At 38.1% G+C, this 18,728-nt stretch overlaps 1 protein-coding gene across 6 annotated transcripts in view; it reads left to right on the top strand.

Moving 5' to 3' along the window:
* The window catches only part of AOPEP (aminopeptidase O (putative)), a 395,656-nt gene that overhangs the window by 28,647 nt on the left and 348,281 nt on the right, over positions 1-18,728 (top strand). The gene's annotated exons all lie outside the window — the stretch shown is intronic.

Below are 18,728 nucleotides of genomic sequence, written 5' to 3'. Positions count from 1 at the left end.
AAAATAGACTTAGGATAAAATTATTTCATTAAACATGTAATATTTAGAAACAATCATTCATCAAAAGTATGAAAAGAATAAAAATATGGAGTTTTATTTATTTATTTTTTGGTCTTTTTGTCTTTTTAGGGCCATACCCACGGCATATGGAGGTTCCCAGGCTAGGGGTCCAGTCGGAACTGTAGCTGCCAGCCTACACCACAGCCACAGCAATGCTGAATCCGAGCTGCATGTGCAGCCTACACCACAGCTCACGGCAATGCCATATCCTTAACCCACTGCGCAAGGCCAGGTATCGAACCCTCGTCCTCATGAATGCTAGCCAGGTTCGCTAACCGCTGAGCCATGATGGGAAAGCCCCCCCCCCCCCCCGCAAAAAAATGACGTTTTAGGTCCATTAAACATTGCAAAATTTGAAAAGTGCCACAAAACTCCTACATGTTGAAGTACTCTGTTACCGATTTCTCATTTTCCTTGAACTCTGTCTTGGTTATTAGAATGGGACAAGAGCTCGGCAGGGATGCAGTGTCTGTTGCTTGTTCCCGCTCTTCCGTTCCCCGACCTAATTATTCTCCCTTCACAGTCCTGAACGCAGCCCTCAGGAATTGCCTCACCTTAGCTGTTGTCTGTGATCAGCCTCTGTTTTGTTTGCAAAATGGCATTGGTACAAGGTGGCATGTCCTGGTTACTCTGTAGGATTGCCCTGCAGCAGAGGCCATAGAGAGAGTGAATAATAAGAGCACTCTGCAGTCCAGCTGAATGAAATCACATGTTGGTAATCTTGGGCACTTAGCCTCTCTGAGCACAATTTCCTCGTCTGTAAATGAAAGAATAAAGAAGGACTGCAAGATGGAGTTCCCGTCATGGCGCAGTGGAAACGAATCCTACTAGGAACCATGAGATTGTGAGTTCTATCCCTGCCCTTGCTCAGTGGGTTAAAGATCTGGCGTGGCTGTGGCGTAGGCTGGCAGCTACAGCTCCGATTAGACCCCCTAGCCTGGGAACCTCCATATGCCGCGGGTGCGGCCCTAAAAGGACCAAAAAAAAAAAAAACTGCAAGAGAGCAGGAGAGTGACAGATACATAGTAAGCACTCAATAAATATCAAGTATTTCCTCTTTTAAGTAGATACTCTCTAATAGGTATTTTCTTTTTTTTCTTTTTCTTTTTTTTTTTTAGGGCTGCACCTGTGGCATATGGAAGTTCCCAGGCTAGGGGTCTAATTGACCTGTTGCTGCCGGCCTATGCTATAGCAACGCCAGATCTGAGCCACCTCTGTGACCTACACCACAGCTCACAGCAACGCTGGATCCTTAACCCACTGAGCAAGGCCAGGGATCGAACCCGCAATCTCATGGTTCCTAGTTGGATTCGTTTCCACTGTGCCATGATGGAAACTCCTCTAATAGGTATTTTCACTAGTTTTCAGTTTTTCAGAGTTCCCATTGTGGCTCAGTGGTAATGAACCTGACCAGTATCCATGAGGGTGCAGGTTCAATCTCTGGCCCTGCTCATTGGGTTAAGGATCTGGCACTGCTGTGGCTGTGGTGTAAGCTGGCAGCTGTGGCTCCAGTTCAACCCCTAGACCAGTAACTTTCATATGCTGTGGGTGTGATCCTAAAAAGCAAAAAAAAAAAGAAAGAAAGAAAAAGAGAACGTTTTTCATAAGTGCACTTAAAAAAACCCAACAAGGTATTTGCTCCTGGAAGATGACAGGTTGTCTAGAGATGCAAAATCTTTCTTGAGCAAGATGACAAAGGCCCAGGTGAAGAGGGAAGGGTAAAAAATTCTAGGCCATGGTCACTTTGGTAGGAGAGGTGTACCTACAACAGGCAAAGCTGTGATTGATTCATTCCTTGTTCTGTTGACGTGTCTTTAACAGTTCTGACACGGAAAGTTTGTTTTCGAATTTTAAAATTTAGATATGTCATATGAAATCTTTAATTGTTGGTAGTCGTAGAAACATGTAAGTCAGTGTTGATTCAGACACAGCTCCTGAGGAGGAATCAGATGTTGAAGTTCAGAAGGTAACCCCTTTCCAGTGCCTTCCCTGGCCCACCTCCAGGGGTAAGTATGGCTTCTTGAAAAAGGAGTAGAAGAGTGAAATCTTTTTGCTATAAATGTAATGAGGTCTCCCAGAAATTCTCTTCTGATTACTCTGGTATAATTTCATTTAAGTGGCACTTTTTTGAAAACTGCAACAAGCCCTACTTTACAAGCAAGCAGCCATCAAAGGGATACATTTTCTCCTCTTTGAAAATGCAGTCAAATCACTTCCAGTATGATCTTTGCAACCCAGTGCCTCTTGATAATGTGAGCATAAACACATTAGGCACCAAAGAGGAATGGCATCGGATGCTAAGACATGATCAGAATAGCCAGATTCAACATAAGCTGCCATCAGGGAAGCTGAATTCCATCATAGCACATCATGTTGAAGCCTAGTCCAGGATAGTCATTTACTGATGTGAATAAAATCAGTTTTTGTTTTCAATGTTTGCATTTTAGACCTCCCCCCCTTGAATGGCTGGTTATAATATATAAATCAAGCCACAGCTGACAGTGATTGCTTTCTTTATCTGGGAAAAGGTCTTTGATTGTGATTCTTACTTGGCTTCACTCCATTGATCTTCATCACAAGCACTTTTTACAGTTCCCACAACATTACCTCTAGTTGTTGTATTTTTTGGGGGGGGGGCATATACATATCACAATAGGGTCTTTCATTACATGATCACAAATTACATGCAGTCACTCTTATATGCTTCATGAAAGCAGTAAATTTAAAGAAAAGAGAGACCATTTAAAACTTGAGATCAGAGAGCACCGTTTATCTTATTTACAGTTTGGCTTAAAGATTGGTGTTTAAGTTAATATCATGCCACATGTGGTAATCCTGCAAAGTGCTGCATATTTTTATTTATAGTTTAGGGAGTAAAGCAAAATTCCCTTTTCATTATGTTATCTTGCATTATTTACTCAGTGATAAATGACACTGCCTCTTGGGTATGAGCTTTGCAATGAAAGACCCTATTGTAGCATATATTTATATAGGGTGTGGGCAGGTTGTTAAGAGTTACAGTTCCGGAGGGAATTTAAACTCTGAATATCCTGGTACTTGTTCAGTTAAAACATATAGCTTAATGTTGTTTCAACACTATTTTTGCTTGAAGTAAAAGAAAAATGCAAAGGAATGAACAAAGGAGAAAAGCTTAAAGTTAAAATGCTGGAGACCAAATAAAATGACTGCAGGCATGTCAGCATAGCCCAAACTCAAAGATTAAAATTGTACCAGAGATAATGGTGATCCTTTGATTGCCTTGTTTCTGCTATTTAAAAATTATTTCAACTTCAAAAGTTTATTAATTCTTTAAGGGCAAATGATTTCTGTTAAATTGGGGGGATATGAAAATGAACTGAAAGAAAAGTTCTGAGGGACTGGAAGTTTTTAATAGCTGCTTACAGCTTTGCGTGGAAAACTTGTTCCATGCTATGTCAATTTGTCCAGTCTTCATAAGGATTTATAGTGAAGAAGGAAAGCGCTAGATGATTCAGAGGGACGGTTAACCTTTTAGAATATATTTGTTTTGAAATAGAATTTTTTAAAAGACAAATAAATGAGAGGAAATACCAATTTTGAATACAGTGGAAGTTGGTTCAACCTCCACTCATCCAGAATTTTGAATTATTTAACCAGAAATGAGCTGCCGTTTTGTTATGTATAAAAAAATAAGAACTTCCCTAACAAATTATAAAATAAGATTTGAGGCAAATGTGCCTCAAATGTCCCCCTAATACATTGCTCACTTAGAAGATAAAGTTCCATTGTTTTCTGGGCCTTCATTGTTTCTGATGAAAAGTCGAGTGACATTCTGATGAGAGGCCAGTTATCATTTGTGTTATTAATCCCCTAAATATAACATCATTTTGTTCTTTTGGGGGGGAGGGGCGGTTTCAGCAAATTGACTATGATGTGCCTAGGTGTGGTTTCCTTTGCATTTATCCTTTTTTTGGTTTGTTCAGATTCTTTAGGTTTATATTTTTCACCAATTTTGGAAAATTTTAACTACTTTGAAAATAAATGGTTTCTTTTAGAACACTTTTAGATTTACTTAAAAAGTTGCAAAGATAGTATAGAATTCTCACATGCATATCACCCAGCTTCCCCTAATGGTATACATAATATAAACATAATCATGGTGTATTTGTTAAACTATAAAAGTAACACTGGTACAATGCTATTAACTACAGCTTTTTCACCAATGTCCTTCCCCCATCCCTTCTTGTTTTAGGACCCAATCTAGGGTACCACATTACATTCTATCTTCATATCCCCAAGTCTCCTCTAATCTGTAATAGTTTTTCAGGTTTTACTTGGTTTTTATGCCTTGACAGTTTGAAGAGTACTGGTCAAGTATTTTTAAGAATGTCCCTCAATATCAAGTTTGGTGTTTTCTTTTTTTTTTCGGATACTTTTCTTTTTTTTTTTTACCTTTTTTTTTTAATTTCAATTTTTCTTTTTTCTGCTGTACAGCATGGGAACCAAGTTACTCTTACATGTATACATTTTTTTCCCACCCTTTGTTCTGTTGCAATATAAGTATCTAGACATAGTTCTCGATGCTACTCAGCAGGATCTCCTTGTAAATCCATTCCAAGCTGTAAATTGATTATCGCAAAAAGCCAAGTCTCCAAAACCAGTGACTTTTTCATCCATCTCCCACCCCCTTCCCCACTAATAAACTCCCAATCTGTTCTTTATCTTTAGTTTATTTTAGTTTAGTTCATTTGTTTTTGTTTTGTTTCTAGATTCTACAAATAAGTGAAATCATACAGTATTGGTCCTTCTCTGACTTACTTATTTCACCTAGCATAATACCCTCAAGGTCCTTCCATGTGGAAAATGACAAGAGTTCCTTCTCTTTTATGACTTGAGTGATATTCCATTATGTATATATACCACATCTTCTTTATCCATTCATTTGTTGATGGTCATTTAGGTTTCTTCCATGTCTTGGCTATTGTAAACAGTGCAGCTGTCTCATTATGGTTTTGATTTGTGTTTCCCTGATGATGTGATGTTGAGCATCTTTTCATGTGCCTGTTGGCCATCTGTATACCTTCTTTGGAAAGATGTCTATTCATATGCTCTGTCCAGTTTTTAATCACTTTTTTGTTATTGAGTTGGATGAGTTCTTTTTTTGTTTTGTTTTTGTTTTTGTTTTTCAGGGCCACACATATGGCACATGGAGGTTCCCAGGCTAGGGGTTGAATCGGAGTTGGAGCTCCCAGCCTACGCCACAGCCACAGCAAGGCCAGATCCGAGCCACACCTGTAACCTACACCATAGCTCACAGCAATGCCAGATCCTTAATCCACTGAAGAGAGGCCAGGGATCAAACCTGCAACGTCATTCATGGTTCCCAGTCAGATTCGTTTCCACTGTGCCAAGACAGGAACTCCTGGATGAGTTCTTTATATACTTTGGATAGTAATCCTTTATTGGATATATGACTTGCAAATAACTTCTCCCATTCGGTATGTTTTGCAGATGGTTTCCTTTGCTGTACAGAGCTTTTTAGTTTGGTGTAGTCCCATTTGTTTATTTTTGCTTTTGTTGGGGTCAGACCCAAAAACATATCACTAGGAGTGATGTCAAGGAGTTCATCACCTGTGTTTTCTTTAAGGAGTGTATAGTTTCTCACTTTACATTCAAGTTTTTAATCTGTTTGGAGTTAATTTTTGTGTATGGTGTAAGTCTAGTTTCATTCTTTCACATGTGGCTGTCCAGTTTTCGTAACATCATTTATTAAAAAGTATTTTCAGTACTTTTATGTTGTATGTATGATGTATATTCTTGATTTCTTTGACACCAATGAATTGATCATACACTCATGGGTTTGTATCTGGGCTCTCTATTCTGTTCCATTAATCTATGGTTCTGTTTTAATGCCAGTATCATACTGTTTTGATTACTATAGCTTTGTAGTATAGTTTGAAATTAGGGAAGTGATACTTCCAGCTTTGTTCTTTTTTTTCTCTCAAGATCACTTTGATTATTCAGGGCCTTCCATGGTTCCATAGAAATTTTAGAATTATTTGTTATAGTTCTAGTTAAAAATGTAATTTTGATAGGGATTGCATAGAATTTGTAGATTGCTTTTGGTGGTATGAACATTTTAACAGTATTAACTATTCCAATTCATGAGCTTGGAAAATCTTTCCATTTGTTTGTGTACTCTTCACTTTCTTTCATCACTGTCTTACAGTTTTTCAGTTTATAGATTTTTCACCTCCTTGGTTAAATTTACTCTGAACTATTTTTTTAAATTTTTGATGCAATTGTAAGTGGGATTATTTTCTTATCTTTCTAATATTTTATTATTACAAACTCTTGCTGCTTTTTTAAGATTCTCTCTAATTTTTTGGCATTTTATTTTATTTTAATTGCACCTGTGACATATGGAAGTTCCTGGGCCAGGGATCAAATCCGAGCCACAGCTGTGATCTACACCACAGCTGTTGCAATGCCATATCCTTATCTTACTGTGCTGGGCCAGGGATTGAACCTGTACCTCAGTAGCAACCCAAGCTGCCAGAGGCAACACCAGCTCCTTAACCCACTGTACCACAGCAGGAATTCCCTTGACATTTTATTTTTATATTGGGGGGGGGGTCTTTGTCTTTTTAGGACTGCACCCATGGCATTTGGAAGTTCCCAGGCTAGGGGTCATATCGGAGCTATAGCTGCTGGCCTACACCACAGCCACAGCAACATGGGATCCAAGCCAAGGCTGCAAGCTACACCACACCTCATGGTAACACTAGATCCTTAACCCACTGAGCGAGGCCAGATATTGAACCTGCATCCTCATGATGCTTGTCAGGTTTGTTAACCACTGAGGCATAATGGGAACTCCCTCCCTTGACATTTTAATAATAATGTGTCTTGGTATGAATTTCTTTTGCTTCATTTTGTTTGGGTTTCTGTGATTCCCATACCTGGATGTCTTTCCTTCACAGGATTGGGGAAGTTTTTCAGCCATTACTTTTTCAAATAAATTTTCTGCTCCTTTCTCTCTTTCTTCTGGAATCCTGATAATGTGAATCTTATTCTGCTTGATGTTGTCTGCTTATTAAAGTGTTTTTTTGGTTTTTGTTTTTTTTTTGTTTTTTTTGTTTTTTTGCTGCAGCAGTCTCTTCCACCTATCCTTGGACTTCAACTATATACATGTTAAGATTTTTAATTTTTTTCCTCAAAGGTACTTGGGACTCTGTTCTTTGTTTTTTCACATTTTTTTTCCTCTCTGTTCTTCAGATGGTATAATTTCTATATGAATATTTTCATGCTTATTTATTCTTCTGTAATCTCTAATATATATGCTCTTAAACTCCATTTAGTGAATTTTTTATTTCTATGTTTTTTAGTAATTTATATTTCTCTGCTGAGTTTTCCTTTTTGTTCATTTATTATAGCATTTATGTCCTGAATTATAATAGTACTAGTTGTTTAAAGTTCTTGTCTGCTAATTCTTTTTAAAAAAATTTTTATTATTGTAGATTTACATTGTTCTGTAAATTTCTGCTATACAGCAAAGTGACCCAGTCATACATCTATACATACCCTCTCTCGTGTCATCTTTCATCATGTTCCATCACAAGTGATTGAACATAGTTCCCTGTGCTGTACAGCAGGACCTCATTGTCTCTTCATTCTAAATGTGGCAGTTTGCATCTCTTAACTCCTAATTCTCAGTCCATCCCATTCCCTCCCTCCCACCCTTGGCAGCCACAAGTCTGCTGTCCATGTCTGTGAGTCTGTTTCTATTCTGTACCGTATTTTAGATTCCACATATAAGTGATATCATAGGGTATCTGTCTTTCTCATTCTGACTTACTTTACTTAGTATGAGATCTCTAGTTCTGTCCATGTTGCTCTAAATGGGATTATCTTGTTCTTTTTTATGGCCAAGTAGTATTCCATTGTGTACATGTACCATATTGTCTTCATTCATTCATCTGTTGATGAACATTTAGGTCATTTCCATGTCTTGGCTATTGTGAATAGTGCTGCAATGAACATAGCGGTGCATATATCTTTTTGAGTGAAAGTTTTATGTGAATGTATGCCTAGGAGCGGGATTGCTGGATCATATGGTACTTCCATACGGTTTTCCATAGTGGTTGTACCAGTTAACCTTTATCTGCTAATTCTAATATTTGATCAGCTTCCCTTGATTGCTTTTTCTTTGAATATGGTTCATATTTTCTTGTTTATTTTTATGTCTAATAATTTTGGATTTTATCTTGGATATTGTGTTATTTTGTAGAAACTCTAGGTTCCTGGTGTTCTTCTGAATAGTATTAATGTTTTGTTTTAGCAGGCACTTAACTTGGCTGACCTCTAACTTCCAACTTTATATCCCCTCTAATAGGCAGCAGTAGAAATTTCATTTTAGTGCAATTCATTTATTCATAAGTGGACTGTTTGGTTTGCCCCTATCATGCAGTTAGAAAATTGGGCAGCTTATATGTAGAATATGGGGCTCTTGCCCTTCTTGAAGTTTTCCTTCTTTATTTTCTAGCTGCTGAGTCAGCTCTGAACTCTTTCTTCTGATTCTTCAGCTGATAAGTCTGCAGATTTCAGTCTGAATTTTATCTGCTCTGCATAGCATCAGCTAGGGCCTATTGCCAGATAAAAAAACCGTAAACGGGAACTTCAGTGCTGTTTTCTCCCAGGTGTCAACTCCCTACAGTTTCTGTAAGTAAATTAATTTCAGTTATTTAAAATGATTCTGTATTGGAGTTCCCATTGTGGCACAGTGGGTTAAGAATTCGACTACAGCAGCTCAGGTTGCTGGTTTGATCCCTGGCCCAGTACAGTGGGTTAAAAGGATCCAACATTGCCCAGCTGCAGTGTAGGTCTTAGCTATGGCTTAGATTCACTCCCTGGCCCGGGAACTTCCATGTATGGCCACAGGTGTGGCCATAAAAAATAATAATATAAATAAATAAAATTTAAAAATGACTATATATGCAGCACAGTGTTGCTTTAAAAACATAGCCAAGGCAAAATAACCCAGAGCAGTTAAAAATCAAAAGAAAGAGATAAAGAAGACATATAAGTATATCTGAAAAAGACAAACGTGTGACAAAAGAAAGCACGTGTGACTATATTAGTATCAAGCAAAATGGAATTCTAAATGTTTTACCCATGAAACTGTTGCACATGTGTACTAGGAGATGTACTACAACATTGTAGTATTGAAAATTTGAAAAGAACTTAAATATCCACCAGTAGGGAAGTATATGGATAAAGTGTGGAATATTCATATAGAGACTCTCAATAGTCACTAAAAGAAATAAGCTAGATTTATTTGCATCTACATGGCTATATTTCCAAACCATTGAATGAAAGAAATGTTATAGAATAATATGTTAGTGTGACATTTCTAAACATAATATTTTTGCACTTCGAAGATTCCTTCTGATTCTGAAATTATCGTTTCACATCAATAAACTATGTTCCTGTGACTGTTTGCATTTGAGTATCTGAAGAACTATGCCCAGAAACAGTGTATCTCAGTAACCTAATGACTGGCTGTCATTAAGAGAAGTCACTGTAGGAGTTCCCGTCGTGGCGCAGAGGTTAACGAATCCGACTAGGAACCATGAGGTTGCGGGTTTGGTCCCTGCCCTTGCTCAGTGGGTTAATGATCCAGCGTTGCCGTGACCTGTGGTGTAGGTTGCAGATGCGGCTCGGATCCCGCGTTGCTGTGGCTCTGGCGTAGGCCAGTGGCTACAGCTCCAATTCGACCCCTAGCCTGGGAACCTCCATATGCCGTGAGAGCGGCCCAAAGAAATAGCAAAAAGACAAAAAAAGAAAAAAGAAAAAAAAAAGAGAAGTCACTGTTTCCTAAAGAAAGAACACACTTGGAATAGATGAAAGCTGTCTGCCTCCAAATAAGTAATCTTTAGAATTAAATATTTTTAGCTATTTCCAGTATACTCAATGCTATGTAGTAGGCATATATGCGAAAATCTCTCCTTTTCCCCTGAGTTGCTTACAAGAAAGAGTTGTGGCAGAAAGAGGTACAGGTGTATCCTGAGAAGAAGTGAGAGCTGTCTGGAGGAAAATGTTTAAGCAAAAACCTTCTTCTAGAGCCTGTGCAACCCAGAATCCCTGTTCTGTAAATAACTAGACATTGAAATCACAAACGCCATCTGATAATCAAATTCCACAAATATTTATTGAGAACCTACTATGTACAGGGTATTCTACTGAACACAGTCATGAACACAGAGGAGAATCATGAGTCCTGAGTTCTTTATAGACCTTTGGAAGATGGAGGTAACTATAAAATGAGGCAGGATGAGTTAAGGGCCATGAGAGTGATAGAGAAGGCTTTGTAGCTTGAAAGGAGAATGAAATTATTTTCTTTGGAGAGTTCCAGAATGGAGGCTGTTTCACACATTTGTAAATGTGTCCATTTCTGTTTGGGTGATTAAAAGTGGCAGGGCAGTTTCTTTGCCATTGTGTAGCTCTGTTTAGTATTTCATCCTCTCCCACTTACCCACCCCCCACTCCCCAGCCTTTCTTAAGAAAAAATATTGTTGTATATTAAATCTTTCAAAAATTTTAATGGTGTTGTTAAGACAATCATTTAAACATTTAATATACACACCACATAGTACACTTATTTTAGAAGCAGCAGTGGTTAGCCACTGGAAACTAACCATTGGGTTTGAAAAGGGGGGAATTTTATATGTTATGGCTTATGACAGAGAATGGAAAAATGCTTTAGTGAGATGGGCTGGCATTTTAAATTGGAGCACAATAATAGCAGAAAGTGCTGAAGTCAATGAACTGCTTAGAAATATGGTTACTATTTGCTGAGAGAGGCCTTTCAAGATGGCCACATATACATGTTTGCAACCACAGTCAGTTCACTTCTTTCCTAAATGTGGGACTGTGACCCTGATTGATGTCAGTGAGAGTTATGTACTTGCAGAGAAAGGAGATTTAGATCATCCATAAATCCAGGGAAAGTAGGAAGTAGGTGTATTAAGCAACAAGTTATAATGGACTTACACATTATTCATAACTTAGGTTAGAAAGCATGCAAAGGTGATGGTGCTCTGAATCTTCTGGGCTTGCTTAAAATTTTTCCTTTTTCACCCCAAAGCTATTACACTATGAATTGATTTTAGTCCACACAACTGAAAGAAGATGAAAAAAAAAAAAAGTAGAGTGGGAAGAAAAAAAAAGTAGTATGGAAGAGTCTTAGGAGGTGGCGTTTGATTTATGACTTGGATAATATGAAGGAAATGGTCATGAGAGCTGGAGGAAAAGAATTCCAAGAATAAGTATCAGCAAATGGAAAAGCATTAGAAGTTGACCTTGGGCAAATTGTTTTACCTCATTGGGCTTCATTTCTTCATTTGTAAAACTAGAGCATTGGGAGTGAGCCCTAAGGCATTTGTTAGCTCCAAATTCAGTGAATTCAGTAAATTAGATTAGTTAAAATGGGCTACAGGACCAAATGTAACTTTTGCTCATTTTAATTTTCTTTCCAGCTTTATTGAGATATAATTGACATATTATTTTCAGATATACAACATAATACTTTGACATATGTGTATATTGCAGTGTTTGTTTTTAAAGATGGCAGCCTTAGGTGTGTGAAACATTGGGAATAGGATGGAGACATGGAGAGGGACAAATATAGACAAGAGAAAATTGTCAAATGAAACAAGATTCCAAATTATTGGGAGGTCGTGATGTTGAGGGGAATGATTTTTTCTTATTTCTATTGTTTACTTTCCTGTGAAGGGAGTTTAATCACTGTAACATTCCCGATCATTTTACTTCTTCTCCCTTAAGGGAGGTGGGGTGACTTATTTTGGTAAATTTGTGAAGAAGAAATTGGGTGTGCTCTGGTCAGTTCAGCAACTCCCTTTTGCTTGGGGGCAGTATTCCTGACCACAGAGGTTTGTTTTCCTTACTTCTCTAGGCCCTAAGTTTTATCTGTGGAGGGTACCTCCTCTCCTGGGAGCATTGACCTGTGACCCTGTGGGTAAATCTGTCTAATTTGGGTATTTAGTTTTCAAGTACCTTTGGCTCCCACACCAACTCATATTCTCCAGTTTAGCCTTCATCAGTAATGTGATGTTTTGGTCTACTTCTGTCATATCCTTGTCTTATTTCTTAATATGTTCAGAATTTGGATGAGGAAGAAGAGTACTGTTTACTTGGCTCTCTCAGGCTCCCAAAGCTGGGATGCAGGGGGCAAGAATTGGCTTTGGTGAAAAAGGATTCTTGTGTCTTCAGGAGAAGGTACTGGTTTTGAAGAACTACAGATCCTTGAGGTAAGATGGAATTTCAGGCATTCAGAATCATCTCACAAGAAAAGATAAAAAAGAAGAAAAAAGATATCTATAAAAATAACCCCCAAACAATGAAAAAAATGACAATAAGAATATCAATAATTACCTTAAATCAAATGGACTAAATGTTCCTTAGAGTGGCTGAATTAGATACAAAAAGAAAACCCCTATATATGCTGCCTACAAGAAACTCACTTCAGATCTGAAGACACACACAGACTGAAACTGAGGGGATGAAAAAAGGTATTCTGTGAAAATGGAAATCAAGAGAAAGCTGGAGTAGCAATACCTTAAACAAAATAGACTTAAATACTATTGCAAGAGACAAAGAGGGACACATAATGATCAAGGGATCAATACAAGAAGAACATATAACAATTGTGAATGTACATACATTCAATATAGGAGCACTTAAATATATAAGACAAATAATATATAAGACATAAAAGGAAAAATCGACTGTAACACAGTAATAGTAGAGGAATTTAACACTCTCTTGACATCAATGGACAAATCATCCAGACAAAAGATGAATTAGGAAACACTGTCCTTAGATGACACATTATGCCAGCTGGATTCAGTTGATGTATATAAAGCATTCCATCTGAAAGCAGCAGAATATATTCTTTTCAAGTGTACATGGAACATTCCCCAGGATAGATCACATGGTTGGCCACAAAACAAGCCTCAGTAAATTTAAGAAAATTGAAATCTCATTATGAAGCATCTTTTCTGACCACAATGCTGTAAGACTAGAAGTCAGCTGTAAGACTAGAGGTCAACTATAAGAAAGAAACTGCAAAAACTACAGATACATGGAGGCTAAAGAATATGCTACTGAAAAACCGAGAGATCATTAAAGAAATCAAAGAAGAAATCAGAAAATACCTGGAGATAAGTGAAAGTGAAAACACGAATATCCAAAACCTGTGGGATGGAGAAAATCAGTTTTAAGGGGGAAGTTTATAGTGATCCAAGCTCATCTTGGGAAACAAGAAAAATCTCAAACAACCTAACCTTGCACCTAAAGGAACTGGAGGAAGAAGAACAAACACAACCCAAAGTAGAAGGAAAGAAATCATAAAGTTCAGAACAGAAGGAAATGGAATAGAGACTAAGAAAAAAACAGAAAGCCAATGAAACATAAAGCCAGTTCTTTGAAAAAAATAAAGTTGATAAGCCTTAACCAGACTCATCAAGATAAAAAAAGGAGAGGGCCCAAATCAATAAAATCAGAAATGAAAAAGGAGAAGTTACAACTGACACCACAGAAATACAGTGGATCATAGAGACTGCTACAAACAACTATATGCCAATAAAATGGACAACCTAAACAGGCAAATTTTTAGAAAGGTATGCTCTGCCAAGACTGAACCTGGGAGAAATAGAAAATATGAACAGACCAATTACCAGTACTGAAATTGAATCAATAATTAAAACTCCCAACAAATAAATGTCCAGGACCAGATGGCATCACAGGTGAATTCTACCAGACAATTTAGAGAAGCATTAACACCTATCCGTCTCAAATTATTTTAAAAAATTGCAGAGGTAGGAACACTTCCAAACACATTCTATGAGGCTAGCATCACCCTGATAGCAAAACCAGACAAAGATATCACAAAAAGAAAATTACAAACCAATATCACTGATGAAAGTAGCTGTAAAAATCCTCAACAAAATTCTAGCAAACCAAATTCAGCAATACATTAAAAAGGATCATATACAATGATTGTGGGATTTATCCCAGGAATGCAAGGATTTTTCAATATACACAAGCTAGTATGATATACCACATTTAGAAATTGAAGAGAATTCCCATCGTGGTGCAGCAGAAATGAATCTGACTAGGAACCATGAGGTTGTGGGTTCAACCCCTGGCCTCACTCAGTGGGTAAAGGATCTGGCACTGCGGCTGTGGTGTAGGCTGGCAGCTACAGCTCTGATTAGACCCCTAAGCCTGGGAACCTCCATATGCCACGGGTGCAGCCCTAAAAAGACAAAAAAAAAAAAAAAAAAGACATTGAGGAATAAAAACCGTATGATCATTTCAGTAGATGCAGAAAAAACTTGATAAAATTGAACATTTATTTATGATAGCCCTCCAGAAGGTAGGCATAGAGGGAACATACATCAACATAATAAAAATCATATGACAAACCTACAGTAACATCATACTCAACTGTCAGTAGCTGAAAGCATTTTCTCTAGGAACAAGGTAGTGATACCCACTCTCACCACTTTTAATCAGCATCATTTTGGGAGCCCTCACCACTGCAGCCAGATAAAAACAAAAAATGGATATGTAGGTCAATGGAGAATAGAGAGCCCAGAAATAAACCCAGGTATTTAATGGTCAACTAAAGAATCAAGAATATATGATGGATAGGAGTTCCTCTTGTGGCACAGTGGAAACAAATCTGACCAGGAACCATAAGGTCGTGGGTTCAATCCCTGGCCTTGCTCAATCCTGGCATTGCTATGAGCTGTGGTGTAGGTCGCGGATGCAGCTCGAATCTGACGTTGCTGTGGCTGTGGAATAGGCTGGTAGCTGTAGCTCTGATTAGACCCCTAGCCTGAGAACCTTCATATGCCACAGGTGCAGCCCTAAAAAGCAAAAAATAAAAGAATATGTGATGGAGAAAAGACAGTCTCTTCAAAAAAATGGAACTGGGAAAAGTGGACAGCTAGATGTAAAAGAATGAAATTTGAACATTCTCTATCACTGTACACAAAAATAAATTCAAAATGAATTAAAGACCTAAATGTAAGACTGGAAACCATAAAACTCCTAGAGGAAGACATAGGCGGAACGCTCTTGGACATAAATTGTAGCAATATTTTGGGGGAGAATCTATCTCCTAAACAAAGGGAGTAAAAGCAGAAATAAACAAATGGGACCTAATTAAACTTAAAAGATTTTGTGCAGCCAAGGAAACCATTGACAAAAATGAAAAAACAACCTAGTGAATGGGAGAAAATACTTGCAAATGATATGACCAGGAAGGGGTTAATATCCAAAATATATAAACAGCTCATACAACTCAACATCAAAAAAAAAAAACAACCCAATTAAAAAATGGGCAGAGAACCTGAATAAACATTTTAAATTCAGATGGCCAACAGGCACATGAAAATATGCTCAACATCACTAATCAGGAAAATGCAAGTCAGAACCACAGTGAGAATCCACCTCACACCTGTCAGAATGGGTATCATCAAAAAGAACAGAAAAAAATTTGGTGAGGATGTGAAGAAAAGGGAACCCTTGTACATGTTGGTAGGAACGTAAATTGTTGCAGCCTCTGTGGGAAACATTACAAAAGTTTCTCAGAAAACTAAAAATAGAACTACCATATGACCCAATAATTCCACGCCTGGGTGTATATCAAAAACAAAACAAAAAACCACAACACCCATTTGAAAAGTTATTTATACCTCAAAGCAGCACTTGCAAAGCAGCAGCCTCAGTGTTCATCAACAGATGAACAGATAAAGATGTGGTATACATGCCCATATGTATGCTTGTGCGCGCGTGCGCGCACACACACACACACACACACACACACACACACACACACAGAGGCAATGGAGTACTAGTCCACAAAAAGGAGTGAAATTTTTCCATTTGCAACAACGTGGATTGGACTTGGAGGGTACTAAGTGAAGTAACTCAGACAGAAAAGACAAATACTGTATGATATCCTGTATATGTGGAATCTGAAAAATATAACTAGTGAATATAGCAAAAAACCAACATACTCACAGAGAGCCGTCTAGTGGTTACCAATGGGGAGAGGGAAGGGGGTGGCACAAAATAGGGGTAGGGGATTAAGAGGTATAAAATATGATGTATATAATAAGCTACAAGGACATATGGTGCAAAACAGTGATTATAGGCTTTACAAATTATGAATCACTATATGGTGCATGTATATATTGTACATCAACTATTTCAGTTAAAAAAAAAAAAAAGAATCCACGGAAGAGGACCAAAGGATTTCCAGTTAGATTGACAAAGTGACATTAACAGGCTTGGATGGGCAGGGCTCTAAGGCAGCCTCATTCCCTTGGATGGGCAGGCTCAAAAGTGGTGAAAATTCATCTTTAGAATATATTTTATTCTCATATTAATTTTCACAAGTAAATGAATCTATTAGGGTTAGACAATATATACTTATATCTATATTATTACAAATGCTAATTTATTTCTTTTCAAATTTGACATCTTTTTCCTTCTTTTTTTTCTTTTTAGGGCCATGCCTTTGGGATATGGAAGTTCCTGGCTAGGGTTCAAATCAGAGCTACAGCTGCTAGCCTACACCAGAGCAGTGAGGGATCTGAGCCACATTTGTGACCTAGGCTGCCAATGCCAGGTCCTTAACCTAAGGAGCAAGGCCAAAGATCAAACCCAGTCTCGAGGATACTGTGTTGGGGTCTTAGCCTGCTGAGCCACAATGAGAACTCCAAATTTGATAGTTTTGACAGCCACAAATTTAACCTTTGTCTCAATTGATTCAAAATTTCCTTATTTGTGTGTGTGCGTATTAGGTTTTTTTACTAAACAAGTTGGGTTTTGGGGGGGGGGGGTTGGTTATCTTTCTTAAGAGCCCAACACGATCATAGCCCCAAATACCAACAGGGTGAAGTTTTAATTACCCACTGTTACTCATTACATAGATATAGCCAATAACTTTACTGAAGGTTATTATTCATTATGTGACAAGTTCAACCACTCTCATGCAGAAAAGAAATACTCTGGCTTATCCCTTTTTGCCCTTTGACTTTTCTAGGACTAAAGGGAGTGCCATATTCTCCATAAATTAGTCTCAAACCTTCTTTACATCGCTGACTTCTCTCAGTTCCTATTATTCTTTTTTTTGGGGGGGAGAGGTGCTGTGCTCGAAGCATGCAGAAGTTCCTGAGCCAGGAATCAAACACGTGCCACAGCAGTGACAATGCCAGCTCTTTAACCCACTGCACCACCAGGGAATTCCACAATTCCTATCATTCTTAAAGTGTATATTATCACACACACTTTGGTGAGGGTGGAGGGAGAGTAGAGAGCAGGGAAAGACTTCAGCAGGCAGTGGTACTCAGGCTATGGAGAGAATAGAATTTGACAGGTGCACATGGGCAGTGGGGGCTAGGAGCGCTCCAGAAGTGGCACACTGCTTAGCCCAAAAAGCATGGAGGCAAGGTGTCAGATCATCTTCAGGGGGCAGTGAGTGGAGCAGGCCCTTTGGCTTGAGGACATGGATTCGAAGAAGAGAGCCATGAGTGTGGCCTCCATGACTGGAAAAATATAATGAAACCAGATTGTACGAGGCTGCAGGAAGCCAAAAGCTAAGTGAGATTTTGAAGAGGAAATAGCCTGTGGAGGTGTAGAAAATGAAAATTCAGTAGGTTTGATTGTTGGAGTGAAATTCTGGAGGGAAGAGAAGTAAGAGTCTAGTATATTGGCAGGTAAAGTCAGAAATGAAGTGAGGAGTTACACAATAAAAAGGAGGTGAGCCCAATTTTACCAGAAAAGTCAAGCAAGGAATGGTTTGGGGTTTTTTGTTTTGTTTTTGCTTTTGTCTTTTCTGTGGCCACACCTGCGGCATATGGAGGTTCCCAGGCTAGGGGTCGGATCAGAGCTGTAGCTGCCGGCCTATGCCAACGTGGGATCCTAGCCGCGTCTGCAGCCCACACCACGGCTCACGGCAACTTGGGATCCTTAACCCACTGAGCAAAGCCAGGGATCAAACCCACAACCTCATGGTTCCTAGTTGGATTCGTTAACCACTGAGCCACGATGGGAACTCCAAGCAAGGAATGTTTTGTCATTGATAAAAGGATACCTCTTGATATTTGGAAGTAAAAACACGATTTTAAATAAAACTGCTCTGTCAGAATTTTTGTTTCTGGGGAAACCCTGCCACTTTTTTTCCCACTTTTGGTTAAAAAATAAAACGTACGTGAAAAGAAATTAGGTACACAACAGGGAGTGAAATAATTTCAAATAATTTTTCTTTTAGTTAGATTGCTGTTACAAAATAAGAATACATTTTATGAAGAACTTGGGCATTTTATTAACAACATCTGTTTCTATGTTTTAATTTCTCTCCTTCCTTTTATAGGTATTTGCATACTTTATTTTTTTCAAATGAGAAGCCCTTTTTGTTTGCCACAAGAAGGCTATTATCCAGAATGTTAATGGGTTTTCAGCTATTAAGATGTAATGATATACCTTGAGTATTTAACTATAAATTTGAAAAATCTCCATGAACAATCTCAAAGGAATACTTAGAATGCACTCCTGGTAAATTGGCTCATTTTCCTGTAATTTACTGGAAGTGC

The sequence above is a fragment of the Phacochoerus africanus genome, chromosome 12 (genome assembly GCF_016906955.1).
Source record: "Phacochoerus africanus isolate WHEZ1 chromosome 12, ROS_Pafr_v1, whole genome shotgun sequence".
NCBI classification, from domain to species: Eukaryota; Metazoa; Chordata; class Mammalia; order Artiodactyla; family Suidae; genus Phacochoerus; species Phacochoerus africanus.
The sequence above is the reverse complement of the archived record's forward strand: the minus strand, read 5'-3'. Positions and strand labels throughout refer to the sequence as shown.